At 35.8% G+C, this 17,007-nt stretch overlaps 1 protein-coding gene and 1 long non-coding RNA gene across 2 annotated transcripts in view; one reads left to right on the plus strand and one right to left on the minus strand.

Moving 5' to 3' along the window:
• Positions 1-17,007, minus strand: part of LOC128018461 (GDNF family receptor alpha-2) — a 64,522-nt gene that overhangs the window by 15,229 nt on the left and 32,286 nt on the right. The gene's annotated exons all lie outside the window — the stretch shown is intronic.
• Positions 8,071-16,971, plus strand: LOC128018463 (uncharacterized). The gene is made up of 3 exons (XR_008184885.1): positions 8,071-8,522; positions 15,521-15,572; positions 16,827-16,971. It is a non-coding gene; the product is annotated as an uncharacterized LOC128018463 (long non-coding RNA).

Genomic DNA, 17,007 nt, shown 5'->3' on the forward strand with positions numbered 1-17,007 from the left:
AAGTACTCATCCTGCTTATGTGTTTAAGCCACAAGAGGAGTGTGCTTTTATGTCAAGGGGAAGCTGTTATGGTAACTGAAAAGTATCTTATCAGCAGAGAAGATGCAAGAACCTACCAAACCTACTTTTTCATGGCAAAAGCTGATAGGATAGACCAAGATAGAAAGGTTGTAGAAGCAGGTTTTGCCTTTTAGGTGAGGACAATATAACTGCTATAATTTACTGTTCATCTGAAGTTTAGAAAAGGCTTTCTAGGATTGTTTGGAAAGAAAGTGCTCTGGCATCAAGATAAAGCACATTTCAGTTCTCGCTAGGACTCCTCTATTATACGTGAGTGGACCACTCACTGCTCAAATTACAGCCTGTCTGCCTTCGAAGGGTCAGAAAGGTCCTTTTAGATTCTCTATTCTCTGAGAAAACCCCAAAATGAGCACCACTAATAGGTTTTTAATAATAACAATAATAAATGATGCTTAAAATACTGTAATTTGGTCAGGTCTTTTTTTTTTTGTTTGTTTTGTTTTTTGATGATGAATCTCGATTCAGTGCTCTTCAGGCAAATGAGTAATTAATATATTTTAAACAGTGCTTCTCATTGCTATGGACTGCACTGAAACAGAGGCAGCATTAACATTTATCTTAGGATTCAAAGTGTACAGGAATTAAATGGAGCGGTAGTTTGTAATTAATCATTTCTAGTTTCCAGTATTTTTGAATCATCCAAATGAGTTGGATATTTAACGTGACTGAAGGACAGATGCTTGACAGAAATGTGCACAATGTCCAGCATGTTGAAAATACTGTACATACTGCATGTTTATCCCTTACAGGCTCAAATGGTACATGTTTACGTGAAATTACGTAATCTGATGGCACAGAGGCCAGTTTCTTTTTTTTTTTTACATTTTAACGTTTTGTGAATAAAGATTCAAACTGCTTTCATTGCACATGGAGCGCCTGAAGCTATGCCTCTCAATGGGCAAATGACGGAGTTACCCTGTACTTGAGAATGAAAGAGCTCTTCTGATGCTGGCTTGAAGGACAAAGAGCTGAGCCACTTTGAGACTAATGATTGACACAGACAAACAAAAGGGCCCTGCACCTTACGTTAAGAAAGCAATTGAAATGGTCCAATCGCTATTGAATTTCTGATTTATCGACGTTGAGGGCCATTACTGTGCCTTATTACGTTAGATTCATCTTCCAACAGCGAGTGGGTGGGGGGGGGTCACATTCAGATGTATTGATTCACCCTAGAGAGAATCATTTCTCCTCATATTGTATATAGTAAATTTTAAATGTTTAACTTAAAAGAAGACAGCGCAGCTTTTTCAGTCTAGATGATTGTAGGCTTAAGAAACTGTAGAGCATAATGAAACACAAATTAAAACAAGGCCATAGATGATAGAAGTACAGTAGGGTTCATTGTTATTTTCTCCATCACAAAATAAGATATTTTGAAGGATGTTTCAACTGTTTCTGTCCATAGCATGATTACAAGTGAAATAGTTTGAAAAGAGTTCAACACGACGACAACATTAACTACTGCACGTCTCTGAGCAACACAACATTTTTCTAAATGAATCAGTTGAGTGAATAATTCAATGGCTCACTAATAAAATGGCTGCATCCAAAATAGCATTCTCTGTGTGTGGGTACCAGTGATGCACGGGTTGATCCAAAATGAGCAGGTGCCAGTGGTCACCCGCAGTTGACCGCGGTTACGAGTCATCCAAAAATATTTTTAATGATATTCGGGTCAAGGTCGGTCGGGTCATTTGAAATAAAGATGCCAATTAAACCTTTGTAATTAATATAGTACTAGACACAATTTTGAAATACATAGGCCTACACTTTATTGGCTGAATAACTGGCGTGAAGATGACGCATGAGCTCAGTCTGCAGGTAGAGATGGAGGCGGCAAGAGAAAAGGTGAAGATGCTGTTTTTGGTAAAACATTATTTTGATGACTTCATTAAGTTTTGTCTTATAGAAAACTCTTTTTAAAAGATTTGCTTTTTGTATAAATTGCATCTTAATTTTGATCAGTGTTTTATCAATCAATTGCCCGTATTTTATCTCTACGCTCACGAGCACTGATTGAAACAAACCCTAGCCTCACTGTCTGCTGAACAGAAACATCAAAATAGACATAGCCAGACTAGACTAATTATGAACAAATTATGAGCTTATTGACATTTCTTTTTATAATTCTTGACAAAATTTGTGCCTAGTTCCTACGCCTATGGCCCAATGATGCAATGATGAGCATTTACTACCTCTAAAAAAAATGCAGGTCAGGGAGCGGGTCGGGTACAATATTTTATTTTCCTTTTTTTGCGGTCCGAGTTGTGGGCGGGTTAGTTGAAAACGTCGGTCGGGTGCGGGTTATTAATACATTGACCCACGCATCACTGGTAGGTACTTCTTTTGAATAGGTGATTACTTTGCTTCTGTTAGAAAATAATTTACATTTACAAATCCTCTCCATCGGATGCACACTTCAGAATCTTGCCATATCACATCACATCATATCATATTTTATATTCCAAAACCCTTTAAAATTCTGAAAACCCTTTAAAATTTTTTGCTCTACCAAAGATACCTCGCCACTAACACATTGCTTCAATTAATCCTTTCTCTTTCCATATGAAGTCCTGATGCTTACACAAATCTTGCTCATCCTAGTTAGGGTTGTGATAAAGCAGGGAAGTGGGTCAAAGTACCTGAGTTAAAATCTATCGGTTCTTTGCTTTCTCCCTGTGAGAGGCTATCCAGAGCTCTGAGCGGAACAAGTCAAATGATGTGATGCCTCATGATGTGCCTCCTATATCTATGTCTTTTATGGGTCTTCTTACTCATTTGTTGTGATATTTTAACACAGCTGTAATGCCCAGACAGAGGTTTTAGTTAAATCAGGTATTCCCCTCTTAAGTAATGAAGAATGATTATTAAATGTCTGTTCTGGTCAATCATTGTTGATCTCTGTGATGGCAAAGACATTTTTCATGGTTTGTCTGTTCTTACTGCATTATTCAATGTTTACACTAAATCACTTGCTTCTGTCATTACATGTTCTCTGTTCCAAACCCAGTGAGCTGCCTAAAGAGGCATTTCATTATTGGAACACTCCCAGCACAACGGCTGTTCTAGTCATCTAGCCTATGGCAGATTATTTAACTGTACACCGCACTCAGACGGATGTGACTGGCTACATCCAATTTTGGTCATCTAGATTTTCTATCACTCCACATAAAAGCCATTTCACTTGGCCGATCAAGAATTTTTTCTGTACTTTAGCAGAATGCATGTGCTTAGTACATATATAAATCTGTAGAAAAACAAGAGAGATGTTGATGATATGGTTTTATGTGTTCAGCTTTTTGTTGTTCTGTTTCATTGTTAGTTATGGCCTAATGGTTAGAGAGTTTGACTCCTAACCCTAAGATTGTGGGTTCGAGTCTCGGGCTGGCTATACCACAACTGAGGTGCCCTGTTCCCCGGGCTCCACAGCATAAATGGCTGCCCACTGCTCTGGGTGTGTGTTCACAGTGTGTGTGTGCACTTTTCTTCTCTGTTAACAGCACCTTACATAGACAAAAGGCAACACGTCACCTCTCTATGTTTTGGAGCACAGCTCATTTGTGCAGTTTCTTCAGTCAGTGTCAAACACAAAAAACTGAGTTTGAAACTTTGTTGATACCTCTGTTATTCACTTACCTCTTGCTGCAACATGCATATTTAAGCCTTTCTCGCACATCTGGCATTGCTGTGCAAAGATAAATAAACTCAGCAGTGGGACAGCCTGCTCATTTGGCATGTTACCCGTATTTGGAAAACACACCACATCCTGCTGTACGAAAGTCTGTCAGATCCATATACTTCTCCAGCAGAACCCTGACCCAGCTCCTGTTTTGGAGGCATCAGAAGCTAACCCTATAAGTCTGTGCTTTATTTGCCTGGGCTGTATGCTCCAAACCAGTCTTGACTCTCCTACAGTATATTTGGCCTCCCACCAGTTCCCATCAAAATAGATAAACAACATTTCTGCACTATTAATCAGAGCGAAAATTGTTTGCATGCTCAAGCAAGAACTTCAGTGCAAATGGTGCTGGACAGATATCCTTAAACTACATTCTTCTTTCTGAGAAAAAAAAAAACTGATATGACTTGTCATGACCATCATCACTGTAGCATCACAATATACAGAGATTCAAATGTTAAATGAATTTGGCCGGCTTGAAATGCTCCCAGTCAAAGAACAGAATCTACAACAACAATCATACTGAAAACAGACCTCTGAATAAACAAAACTGGAGACACTGAAACAACCGATCTGTCAGAACAACTTTAGATTTGCTGGTTAGAGTGGTCTGGTTTGCAGATTTTAGAGGGGGTTAGGGTACAGACTGATCTGCTAACCCAGGTAACAAAAATCAAAGACTATAGAATACCCAAGACGTGTCGTTATAATTTAGAATGGGGAGAAATGCGATGCTCAATATGGTCACTCTATCGAAGGTATCTTGGCCTTGTGAATAAAATAGCCAATCGCTAATCGGAGAAGTCATCGCGTAACTGCAGATGCCGGTCCCAGAAGAAGCAGTCGAGCAACTGGAGAGGACAGCAGCTTGTAAGTTAAAAAAATATTTCTCATAAAATGTTAGTGTGGTTGTCATGCTAGGAAACATTGTTTTGCTTACTGTGTTTACTGTGGTAAATATGTGCTGAATTTGCGTTTGTTCTTGTGCGTATCCTGTGGCTTTTCAGTTTTGTTTGATAAGTAGTAAGGCATGGCCAAAGCCAGGTAAAGTACTTATTTACCGTGTTTGCAAGTGCTTATTAGAAGAAGCAGTGAAGCAACTGAAGAGGACATCAGCTTGTAAGTGTTTTGTTTTGTTTCCTTTCTCAGTAAATTTTAGCTGTTGTTGTTGCTAGGATACATTGTTTTTCTTACTATGTTTACAGTGTTAAACGTTTGCTGAAGTCGCGTTTGTTCTTATGTGTATCCTGTGGCTTTTCAATTTCATTTTGCTAAGAGGTAAAGCATAATTGAATAATGAGGTATAAGGCAAGTATATGATTGCTTAATAAACCGCAACAGCTGCGGCGGCCCTTGTTTGAAGACCAACGAGTGTAAAGACCAGTGACTCTACCTGCACGACTCCACCGAGCAAGGACACTGACAAGGCTCTTGAGTATTGCTTTTCTACCCTTTCTTTACTTTTTTTACAGCTTGTTCTCATCTACTTGGTTTAGTCAATTTTACTCACTATGTTCATTTAAATCTCTACTATCACTACTAACATCTATCGCACTCTGTACGTTTAGAGGCAGCACAATCCTAACTATCTGCATTCTGTCCCTATGTCCGCAATTAATTTACTCTCTATTCCAAATAGTGTCTGAAACTGCCAGTCTGCTGTAAACAAAGCAGACTTTATATCATCTGTTGCTACTCATTCAAGTCTCCCCCTCATGAGCCCTAACTAAGACTTGGATCAAACCTGAGGTCACTGCCACTCCTGCAGTCCTCTCCACTAATTTTATTTTTCCCACACCCCTCGCCCAATTGGAGGCGATGGAGGTACTGGTCTACTTATCTCAAATTAATGGAACTTTGATCCTTTATGATCTCTTTCTGCCTGGCAACAGTTCATTTGAATCATATGCATTTACTATTACCCACCCTGTTAGAATTCACTTTGTAGTTGTTTATATTCCCCCAAATCAACTGGGTAGCTTCTTGGATGAGTTGGATATGTTACTCTCAAACTTCCCTCAGGGAGGGTACTCCTCTGGTACTTGTCGGTGACTTTAACATACACTTTGTCCTCCTTGTCCAAGCTGTTGTTCTTTTCAGACTAGACTATTGTCATGCTCTCTTCCAGCATGTACTCAAGCCTCTGCAACTGATCCAGAATGCAGTAGCTAGAGTGCTGTTCAGCGAGCCAAAGAAAGTCCACATCACACCTCTCTTCATCAGTTTGCACTGGCTGCCAATACTGCTTGCATCAAATTCAAGGTACTGATGTTTGCCTACAAGACAACCATTGGATCTTTACCAACACACCTAAACTCACTAGTTCAGACTTTTGTGCCCTCCAGAAGCTTGCATTCTGCAAGTGAATGAAGCTTTGTGGTGCTATCCCAAAGAGGCACAAAGTCATTCTCACTGACATTTTTCTGGACTGCTCCCAGATGGTGGAATGACATGTCTATCTCAATTTGAGCAGCTGAACACTTACCTATTCTATTCTATTCTATTCTATTAATTTTTTTTCTCATTTGTAAGTCATTTGAGATAAAAGCTTCTGCTTAATTATTAAATATTAATCTAAGTATTGGTTACTGTAGAATCAGTCAGCGTTCTGAGATGCATACTTAGGACAGTGCATATGCACTGGCAGGTCTAGCTTAAGCTTTTTATAAAACGGATAGTTCCGGTCCTTGATTCTTATTGGGCTGTGTTCGAAGCTGTTGTAAATTACACTACAAACTACACCTTTGTTTACTTCAGTGTGTTGCTTGGCAAACACTTTGTTGGAACCACAATTGTTTCTGAGGAACTACATTGTTTCCACGTGCCTAACAACTTCCCTTAGCTATTAGAAATTAACTGTAACCCATGGCTTCTTGGGGCTTATTGCTTTATTTTAATGCGATTTGAGCAAAAGAAACAACATTAATGAGAAAGTTGTCTGATTTCATTTGTGGTTACAAATATGAAACCAAGTCAAATGACTTGCCTTGAGACTTTGCAAAAATATGTTCTCAGAACATTTTGTTAAAGTTCCCATTACATTATGAAAATATTATTTCCAAATGTTCTCTGAATGTTCAAACCATCAATAGAAATTATTGGCTATTTGAATGTCAAAGGAACATTCCATGTTATAATTTTGCAAACATTATGGGAATGTTACATCTGAATGTTTTCTGGACATTTTGAAACAAGTAGTAGCATTTAATACAACTTACAACTTAAATGTTTAGGAGGAAAACATGTTTAGGGGAAGGAATGTTCAAAAGAGCAGTTCAAACCAGTTAAGACCAGCAGTTTTAGCTGGTGAAAGCTGTATTTGTTCTCTTTTTAGCAGGATTGTATGACCACTTTACAGATCATTTGGTCTAAAATGTACAACCATTTTGCTACTTAAAAATCCATTAAAAAGCTATCATCTTTGAATTATACCTAATGATAATAACGGTAAAATTAATCACAAATATGACAGTATAAATAATACAAAAAATATGATCTCAGTGAATCTACCATATGCAATTCCATTTGTACCTTCACAAATATAATTGAGGCCATATGGCCTCATAATAACATCTAAAGGCCTGTTCACACCAAGAACAATGTCTATATTAGTGTAAATGCTAAAGCTGTTGTGAACATTAGAACTAATTAAACATATCATATCAGTAGTTATGCTGCTTATTCAGTCTCTGGAAATTAAATATGCCCAAGAACTGCTCAGAATAAACCTCCAAATAAAGAATGAGATTTGCTAAAAACCTTGGTTATTCTCCAATGAAAACTATTACATAAGGTGGATAATACCAAGACTAGGATTTGGGCCAAAAAACAAATGCATTAATTTTTTGTGTCACATTGACATAAATAGGGCATGGTTAGGGGCAGTCCACTCAAGCTCAACATGCCTTATGAAAGCAAGAGAATAGACTCTCAAAAAGAGAGGGAAGACATGTAATGCCATTTAACTGATTTCTGATTCTTTTATTATATATATATATATATATATATATATATATATATATATATATATAATATTACATTTAATTATTATTATTATTATTATAAAAAAAATTCCACTGTATAAGCACGATTAAAAAAATAAATTAAGATCTGCTCAATGAAAGGTTCTTTGGGGAACCAGAAATGGTTCTTCTATGACATTGCTGTAAAAAAAAAAAAAAAAAAAAAAAAAAAAACATTTGGAGTGTATATTGTAAGTTCTTGACAAAATGATAACATGCAGATATATATTTTTTTTCATTAAACATATGTACTCATATTTTATTTATAAGTTTTAAAAAATTACAGAGGCATATGATAATGGTAATAAACTAAAATCCAGATCTTTCATGTTCCAACAAAAATTAAGCCCAGAAAAAAACAGAAAATGAAGGGAAGAAGAATGAATCCAGAAACCAGATTCAAACTCATGTCACCCTAACACAATGCACATACATTTCTGATGCTCCTTGCCAAGGCCCAAAGCTACTGACCTCCAGTGACATTTGAACGGGATGAGATACTGTCCATGAATGAGGCTATTGAGGTTGACCCAAAGAGTGTTGAATTAGTGAGGTTGTGGGGCCTCCTGTGGCTTTAAATACTCATGCCCTATATGAGGCTACAGTGTCATTCATTATCCGGTTCATCATGTATTCCTCTTCTCAGACAATGCCATCCCTCACAGCTCCGACTGCAACCGCGGCCAATGAGAGATGATGTGAGGCCAATTTCCACTGCAATGTATTCAAGCCTTCAGGTGAGGATGGATGGGGATTCTGAAGACGGTTGAGAAGACAGGCTTATTCTAAGATGGCCCAGTACAGTTATAAAGCATGTTTAATAATGTCAATCCAAATAGCAATCTGTCATTCAAGATGGGTAAAATTGATAACAATTTTAAAATGTTACATTTACTGTGAACATGAACAAACATACATAGGCTACACTGTAAAATATTATTGTGGTTTTCTAGAATAGTCCTGGCTACTAGTTGCTTTATTTTTACAGTATATTTTTATAGACCAGGAATTGAGTGAGCGTTTCTGTCCAAAACAGTAACCTTTCCAAGGTATGCATGAACTTATAAAGCATATTATTTGAATGCAATAATTGACATATTAATATGGAATATTATTATGTTTAAAATAAATATTATCTATTTGAATATATTTCAAATTTAAAATGTATTCCTGTGATGGCAAAGCTAAATGTTCAGGAGCAATTATTCCAGTCTGCAGTGTCACATGATTTGCTGCTTAAGAAAAATTTATGTTGAAAACTGTTTTTGCAAGGGAACACTTATCACCACAATGGTGACAACATAAACATTTTCCAACAACATTTTACAGTCATTTATGATACATAAAATCCTGACCATTTTTTTTACACTATAATTAATGTTTCACCACCTTGGAATTAAAAGGTTCTATCTGCACTCTGAGTGGTTTTGAGCTTTTGGATTCCATATAGCAAAACTGATATGGGGAACAAGTCTAAGAGAGAGAATCTAAATATATTCCAAATATACAATATTAAAATCTTTAAATGTGTAAATGGGGATTTTGGAAACAGGTCAAATGCAGATAGCAACTTATAATTCTAAAAAAGTCAGTCCAGATGATAATTTTAGGTAGGATTATAGTTAAGGCAGTCTGAGGTTTATTGTTGTAATTAAGAACCCATCAGTTAAATTGTTGACAATTTGATTTTTAAAGCTTAACTTTATAAAATTTAAGACATTTTTAAACATTAAACTGCATCAGTGTTTCACCAATCATTACATATCCAGGTATTTAGTGACCTAGACTTAGGCTATATTTTACACAGATGGAACTCCTGCAATAGTGTAAAACTCTCCTGATATTTTAATTACAAAAGAATTAAATGAAGCATAGCCTATTCAAGTACCTTTTTAGACTTGGAAGGGTTAGATTTGAACAGATGATTTTACCGTCACTATCTTCTCTTAAGATCGCACTTCCCTAGTAGCCTACATTCAGCATCTAGCTCATATTTGCGATCTCAACCATATTTTCAAAACTATCTTTTCACCACATCCACTGTCTAATAACAGTGACACTGATATTTCATTACATACAGTAATTGCTCTGCAGTAAAGCCATTCAACCAATGTGCTGATTGGTTCACAGATAGAACCTTATAGAACAAAGTTAGTGCTCGACTTTTTAGATAGAAACTTTTTGTTACATTTCTCCTAAAATTCACAATGTAAATAAGTTGTCACCGAATAAAAATATGCGGATAACTAAATTTTGACAGAAATGTCAGACAGAACCTTATAATTCCAAGGCGACGATTTATACATATAGTTGGCAGCACTATTGGTTTGTGTCACAGTGTGAAACAGTAAATCCTCCATTGACCCTAAACACGAAGCAGTCATCAGAAAGAAGAGCCTTTTCGCCTACATTATCGTTTCTTTCTATTTCACATAAACACACACCCACGTAAACACCTCCACAGACGTGCCTCCACGCAGCGCAAATAATAGATTTATGTCGATCCGTTGCAATCACACAAACAGTGATTGTATGACTGCTTGCATACATTGGATGAAGCAGTGCTTTATTACCAAAGAACCTAATGCTAAATATAGCACATTTATGCCACAAAAGAACAAATCTGTCCTCTTAAAATAGCTCATTAATTCTGCTTCAAATCTCCAGTTAACTTATATCTCTGATCTCTCCTTCAAAGTGCTTTCATACCACTTCAGAGTCAAAAATGAGCAGGGAAACATGCAGTATAGATGATTCCCAGATTGAGTACTTGAACAACACATTCACTTATTTAAAGAAACCACAGGGACAGTGTATTCTGTCCTATAAGTAATTCGTGCATGTGTGTCTTTGCATGATTATTTATTTTCAATCGTTCATGGGAGTATTCATATAATTGGCTTCCATTAATGCTCCAGTGATTATTTGGTTATGCATATGTGTTCAATGAACCTATCAGTCATTGCTAAATGCACATTACCACCAAAGGCCATGTTAACAAGACCAAATTGTCTTAGAATTTGAAAGACATTAATGTGTATCAAATCGAATGAATACTTTTCTTTGAAATGCTCTATTCTAACATATCAACTGCTCACACTGTGTGGCTATTTCTGCTACATTACTGAGAATTACAGATAACTGCTCATCTACCCACATCCTCCAGCACAGCCATGGATTAAGCATTGGGATGATTCACGGTATCTGAAGACTAAAAGAAAATCCATATTCGATGCCATTTCTGTAATTTGCATATAATATGCATGACTCTTTCATATTTGTGAATGATCAGGCTTCTGTTCCTTTGGTGTATCAGCACTAAATGCATTTAATAAAACTAAACTCTAAAACTAAATAAAATGAATTAAAATGGTCATTTAAAATGACAAATGAATTATTATGTGTGTGTGTGTGTGTGTGTGTGTGTGTGTGTGTGTATATATATATATCAAGTATATATATATATATATATATATACTTGATATATTAGAAACCTGTAGAAGCCTGTTTCTGACACAGGATAAAAGTATCACACTTTGAAATTTATGTTTATATATATTAGAATTTTCTTGCAGATATGAGATTTAAACTTAAAGTCAATACTGTGAGATATAAAAGAAAGTTCACAATCAATGTAATGATTTTGAAACATTGTCAGCCCTAACGGGAAAATTCTGATTTTTTTTTTTTTTACAATGGGGCCATTGAATGCCGGAATCTGATTATTTAAAATTATTTAAGGTGTCCAATTATTTTCAGGGAAATGCACAGCGAACATAGTTCCAGACAGATCTTGACTGCAATACATGTCCATATCACTTTGCCAAATTATTTTAGTTATTTCAAAGGTTCTTACAGCCTAAAACAGCAAAAGAACCCAAAACCCACAATAACACTGACCTAGCAAATAAATATACTAAAAATATGATAAAAAATGACATATTTCCACAAAATTAAATTTTATTATGTACAAAAAGCATATACTCTATTTCACCCGTTCTCTCTCCCTATATATATATATATATATATATATATATATATATATATATATATATATACTGCCAGTTTGAACCGTGCCCGAGTGCGTTTGACCACCAAAGTGCGGTTCGTTTGACTAGTGTGAGTGCTCCGAATCGTGCCCGGGCGCGGCTCGATTAGCCGGCCCTGGCCCGCTTGGAAGAGGTGGGCCAGGGCACGGTTCCGTTGGACTCGGGCGCGGTTCGCATGCAGTGTGAGCGCTAACCGTGCCGGAGCACGGAAAAGGACGCTTTGCATCATGGTTTTGCGACGCTCCAAAACCAACATGGCAGGGAAAGGGTCGCTTTGGTCTACGGCAGAGGTGCAAAACGCATAAAAACTAAAAACTGCAAAGTCCTTGCTGCACTTCAGCTGGTACCTTGCAAACATCCTCATACGAGCAGCACGATTACGTGAAAATTTTCGCACCACTAAGGCGACACATCTGTTTAACAACAGGCTGTGGACCAAACAACACAAAATTATCCACAAAGAAAACAGAGCGATGCAATCCATTGTGTTCAGTGAGCGCCGTTCTTCCTGTTTATCCCGAAAACGTCGCACCATAATGACGTAAGCGTGCTCCGGCACGAATGCTGAAACCCTATATGTGAGTGCAGGCCAGAGGGGGAGTGGGGAGGGGGGACAATCGTACTGGGGCCCGGTTCATGGCAACCGTGCCTAGTGTGAGTACAACCTAAAACAGTTTAGAAATTTAAAAGCTGCATGACATTTATCACAAGTGAGGTAACAGCGGTGCTGGTCTTGTAGAAAATTAACTTCAAGTTTCACTATTTGTAGAGATGCTGCTGCCATATTGCTGTTAAATTTAAATTAAAATAATGGCGGCATTACCATCTTGGGTGTGCATTATTTTCCAATAATTCAATGGGCCATTGTCAATTATTCTTTACTTAAACAAAAGTTATTTCTGGTCCTCAAATCTGACTGGCTTACAAGAGTACAATATTAGAGTGATAATGGAACTCCTCCAACTATTTCACCATTTGTATCACTCCGCTTTCTGTATTTATTACTTTTATAAACAGCTTATAAGATGCAGTTAACAACTAGCGCTATCATTGGAATTTGGCCTTAACAGATGAAAGGTTAGTATGACAAAGATATCGCTGTCCTCAATGGACATTCAAACTAATTTTATTGTGAAGATGAGATTGAGCTGAAGAATGAATGCTGTATCAGATGCAGGTACTCACACTCGCTCAGTCCATCTCTCTCATGATACTCACCTCCACAGAATAAAGTGAGCTTTTAACTATTTCGCCACCAGTTCTTTTTTTTTTTTTTTATTCCCAGCCACTGTTAAAATATTTTTTTACAAAAGTTTAATTGTTCCTCCTACCATAGGAAGATATTTTAAAATACTGTAATTCTGTTTGTACTGTATGTGTATATGGGGATCGGACGAGTAAGATACGTTTTGTCACTTAACTCTTAACATCAATCTAGTCCTACACATTTTGTCTTTCTTCCACATTCCTTTCAAAACTGAAACGTCAGACACAAGTGCTTGGATTCCAATAAAAAAAAAAAAAAAAAAAAAAAAAACTTTTTAAAACAAAGAAGGTAGATTTCTGCAAAAAAGTTCAAATAAAGATAATTTTAAATGTTAAATTACTTTGTGGAGCACTGGAATTGCTAGACAAGGGCTTAATTAACACATTTTTGAAAACCTAAAATTCAAACATAATTGCCATTTTTCACTTGTTTTTCATGTAGCTTTTAATTAGCATGTGCACATTTAGAATCATTTTGCCAGCACAAGGTGTAAGAAGTACCTGAAACCATACTTGAGTAAAAGTACCTAAACCTTACAGTGAAATTTACTCCATTACACGTTGCTAGTCACCAGTTCCAAAACAACTTGAGTAAAAGTCTTATTTGTAAAATAAAATATCTGATTTTAACAGTTCTTACGTATTTTATTTATGCTAAATATGGGCTCAAAAATGCACTAGTCAAAGAGACATGCAGGTGAAAAACAAGAAAAGGTTGATTTATGAGGACAGAAATCATGTACATTTTGACTAAAACCAAAATAAAACTGAACTAAAAAAAAAAAAAAAAAAAAAAAACCTTCAAAAAGGATAAATTTGCGGATAAATAAAATAATGTCAAGCAAAATTAATAAGTCAAAGCCTTCTTGCCCTAGACGTGTTGATTTAGGCCTCGCAGTCATGTCCTCATCTCATATATAAAGCACCTGTGATTCACTTGAACTACTTGCTAACAAACTCACATTCACGTAAAGTAGCCTTGTTGACAAGTTCGGGTGAGTAAGGGCAAAATACATAAGATATAGTTCCTTTGGTGCCCTGTAGTTGGTGATATCAATTCTTTTGTATCAGAAAACTGCTACATAAAAGATAGGTGTCATGCATAATGTAATGTGTAACTGCAACAATACAATTACAAATGTAGTGGAGTAAAGAGTACAGATACTTTGTAGAAAACGTAGTGAAGTAGAGAGTAAAAGTTGCTTTTTAGCTGGGAAACTACAGATTATCCTAAAATATAGTCCAGCACAGTAATTATTTACATTTACTCAAATACTTTACACCTCTGCGGGTCACACACTCACACACACACACAGTTATATATATATATATATATATATATATATATATATATATATATATATATATATATATATATATAAATATATATATATATATATATATAAATATATATATATATATATATTAGGGCTGTCAAATGATTACAATTTCTAATCAAATTAATCAGAATTTTCAGTGGATTAATCAGGATTAATCACTATTTGCAATTACACCAGAATCCTAACCATTTTTTTTTTCTGAAATGAATACCAAAAGATAAATAACAGGACACAGATACATAATTTTCATCTATTGATTCATCAATATGTGGTTCTTTTTCCTCTGAATTTCAAAAGTTTAACATTTACTGAATCAAATTTACCTGAGCACTATATCAAACCATGCCATTTAACTACAGATAGTGTAAGAGTTTTAGGTGAACCAGTGGTTAAATATAGCCACATATCTATGAAATTATGCATAGAGAAACTCGAAAGAATGAACTCAGAAACACAAACATGCGCCACCATCACATAAGCAGCACTCTGGGCACTCTTGTTTTTGGGAGGTGTTCATTTGCTCTGCCACAATACTTTAGGATCGATATTTTCACGTTCTGAAGGCTTCAAGTGCCAGTAAAACCAAGTAAAAATGCAAATGCTTTTCCAAACAGCTGTAATTTTCGCTGCATTGTATGTAGGCGTTCTGCGCATGCGCAGTGTGAAACACAGGACGCTATAAAAGGAAGAAGCTCCAGCGTATCAACTACCAAAGTCGTCTCTGTTTATCGAGCTTGGCATGAATGTATTTGAGAGTAACTGGGGTAAAACCTTTAGCTTCTTCGGTGTTTTCGTCGCGGCGCTCGCCGCTGTTTTTGAGAATTCAGAGATCGACGAGACTTTCCTGACCTGAATAATTTGTCACACTGCGCATGCGTGAAATGCATTAAAACATTTGACATAATTAACGACAAACAACTAATTAACGTCGTTAACGCTATTTTTGACAGCCCTAATATATATATATATATATATATATATATATATATATATATATATATATATATATATATATATTATCGTTTATAACAAAAACTACAAAACTAATCTGTGTTTAATCCAAACCTTCTCTTTCGACAGAGACCTGATTTATTGACAGGCATTGACAGAATAATCCAGCAATGGTCCACTGGTAAGTGGTCGTGGATACGCTTGTGTTCATAAATCAGTTGGCTGTTGAATCACTGGGAAACAGTAAAAGTGATGTACTAATGTTCGGTTCAGCCTAATTGAACACTGTCTTGTCAATTAGCAGAAAGTCTCTTCTGTTTCTAAGGTTTTTAAAATGTCTGCAATTACTTTCCTGGCAAAGGCTCAGGGCAGTAATAGAATATGGTGGATGGAAAGAGCAGGCTTTAATTTCAAAGCAACATTAAATGCATTGTGTATGACCTTAAAATTAAATGGGGAATGAGTGCAAGGTATGCTTTAGCAAACATCAAATATAAACTCTACATTCAATTTAACAAGTACTTCAAATGTAGTGTGTGTTTTCTGGAGTGTTGTAGTGGTTAAGGTCCAGAGCAGTTAATTGTAAGGTTGCTGGTTCAGCAAAGAGTGAGCCATGAGCCAACACCACTGAACCCTTGAGAACAATGCACATTACTACTAAAGCCCCTGAGCAAAGCACTTAAAGAAACAGTTCATCCAACAAGACCTTCCAAACCCATATGGCTTTCTTTCTTCCTTAAAACCTAAGAAGGCAGTTTTTTTTTTTTTGCACATACATTGGACAATCTTTTTCAATAGCATGAAAGTGAATGTCTCTAAAGTATATTTCCTCCAAATCTTCTAAAGTCAATACAGCTGTGTTATATGAAAAACAGGGGTTTATATTTTATAATACTTTTATTGTGCTTTTGTGTCCATTTGAAGCATGAGAGAATGGGAACTGGAGCTTTAAAGCTTCAAAAAGAAAACAAAAGCACCAAATACTTAAAAAAGAGTACAAACTGTTTAAGCCTTCGTATGAAGTCATACAATGAAATCATTTAATAAGATTTTCAGTGAATAATGACTTCATGGTAGCACTTATAAGATATACTAATAATATATAAGACTTATAATGAATAATATCAAATATGGCATACAAGTTGAATGGACTGCACTGTAAAATTATTTTCGGCATAAATAAAACAAAGATTATTTGATTATATTTAACAAGAAAATAAAATGTCTGCTTCAAAATTTCAAAAATTACTGAGAGATTACTAAAAGAAAATTGATCATTTACAGTGTACTTTTATAATACATAAAAATGTAAATGTAAACTTGCATGATGTTTCTCTTTTTTTAAGCTTAAAAGCATCTGTCCCCATTCATTATAATTGCATGTAAAAAAGCGACAAGCCCATTATTAAAAATGTCTCTTTTTGTGTTTCTACAGAAGAACAAAAGTCATTCAGATTTGGAATGACATTAAGAAAAGGAAATGATGACAGAAAATTCATTTTTGGATGAACTACCCTTATAATCCCAGATCCAAGGGAATTTTCACTGTATTAAGTTTGTGGTTGCTGTTCCATGGAGACATTGTGGAAAAGCCATAGTTATAAATAAAGATCCAA

This window comes from Carassius gibelio, chromosome A8 (genome assembly GCF_023724105.1).
Source record: "Carassius gibelio isolate Cgi1373 ecotype wild population from Czech Republic chromosome A8, carGib1.2-hapl.c, whole genome shotgun sequence".
Lineage (NCBI taxonomy): Eukaryota > Metazoa > Chordata > Actinopteri > Cypriniformes > Cyprinidae > Carassius > Carassius gibelio.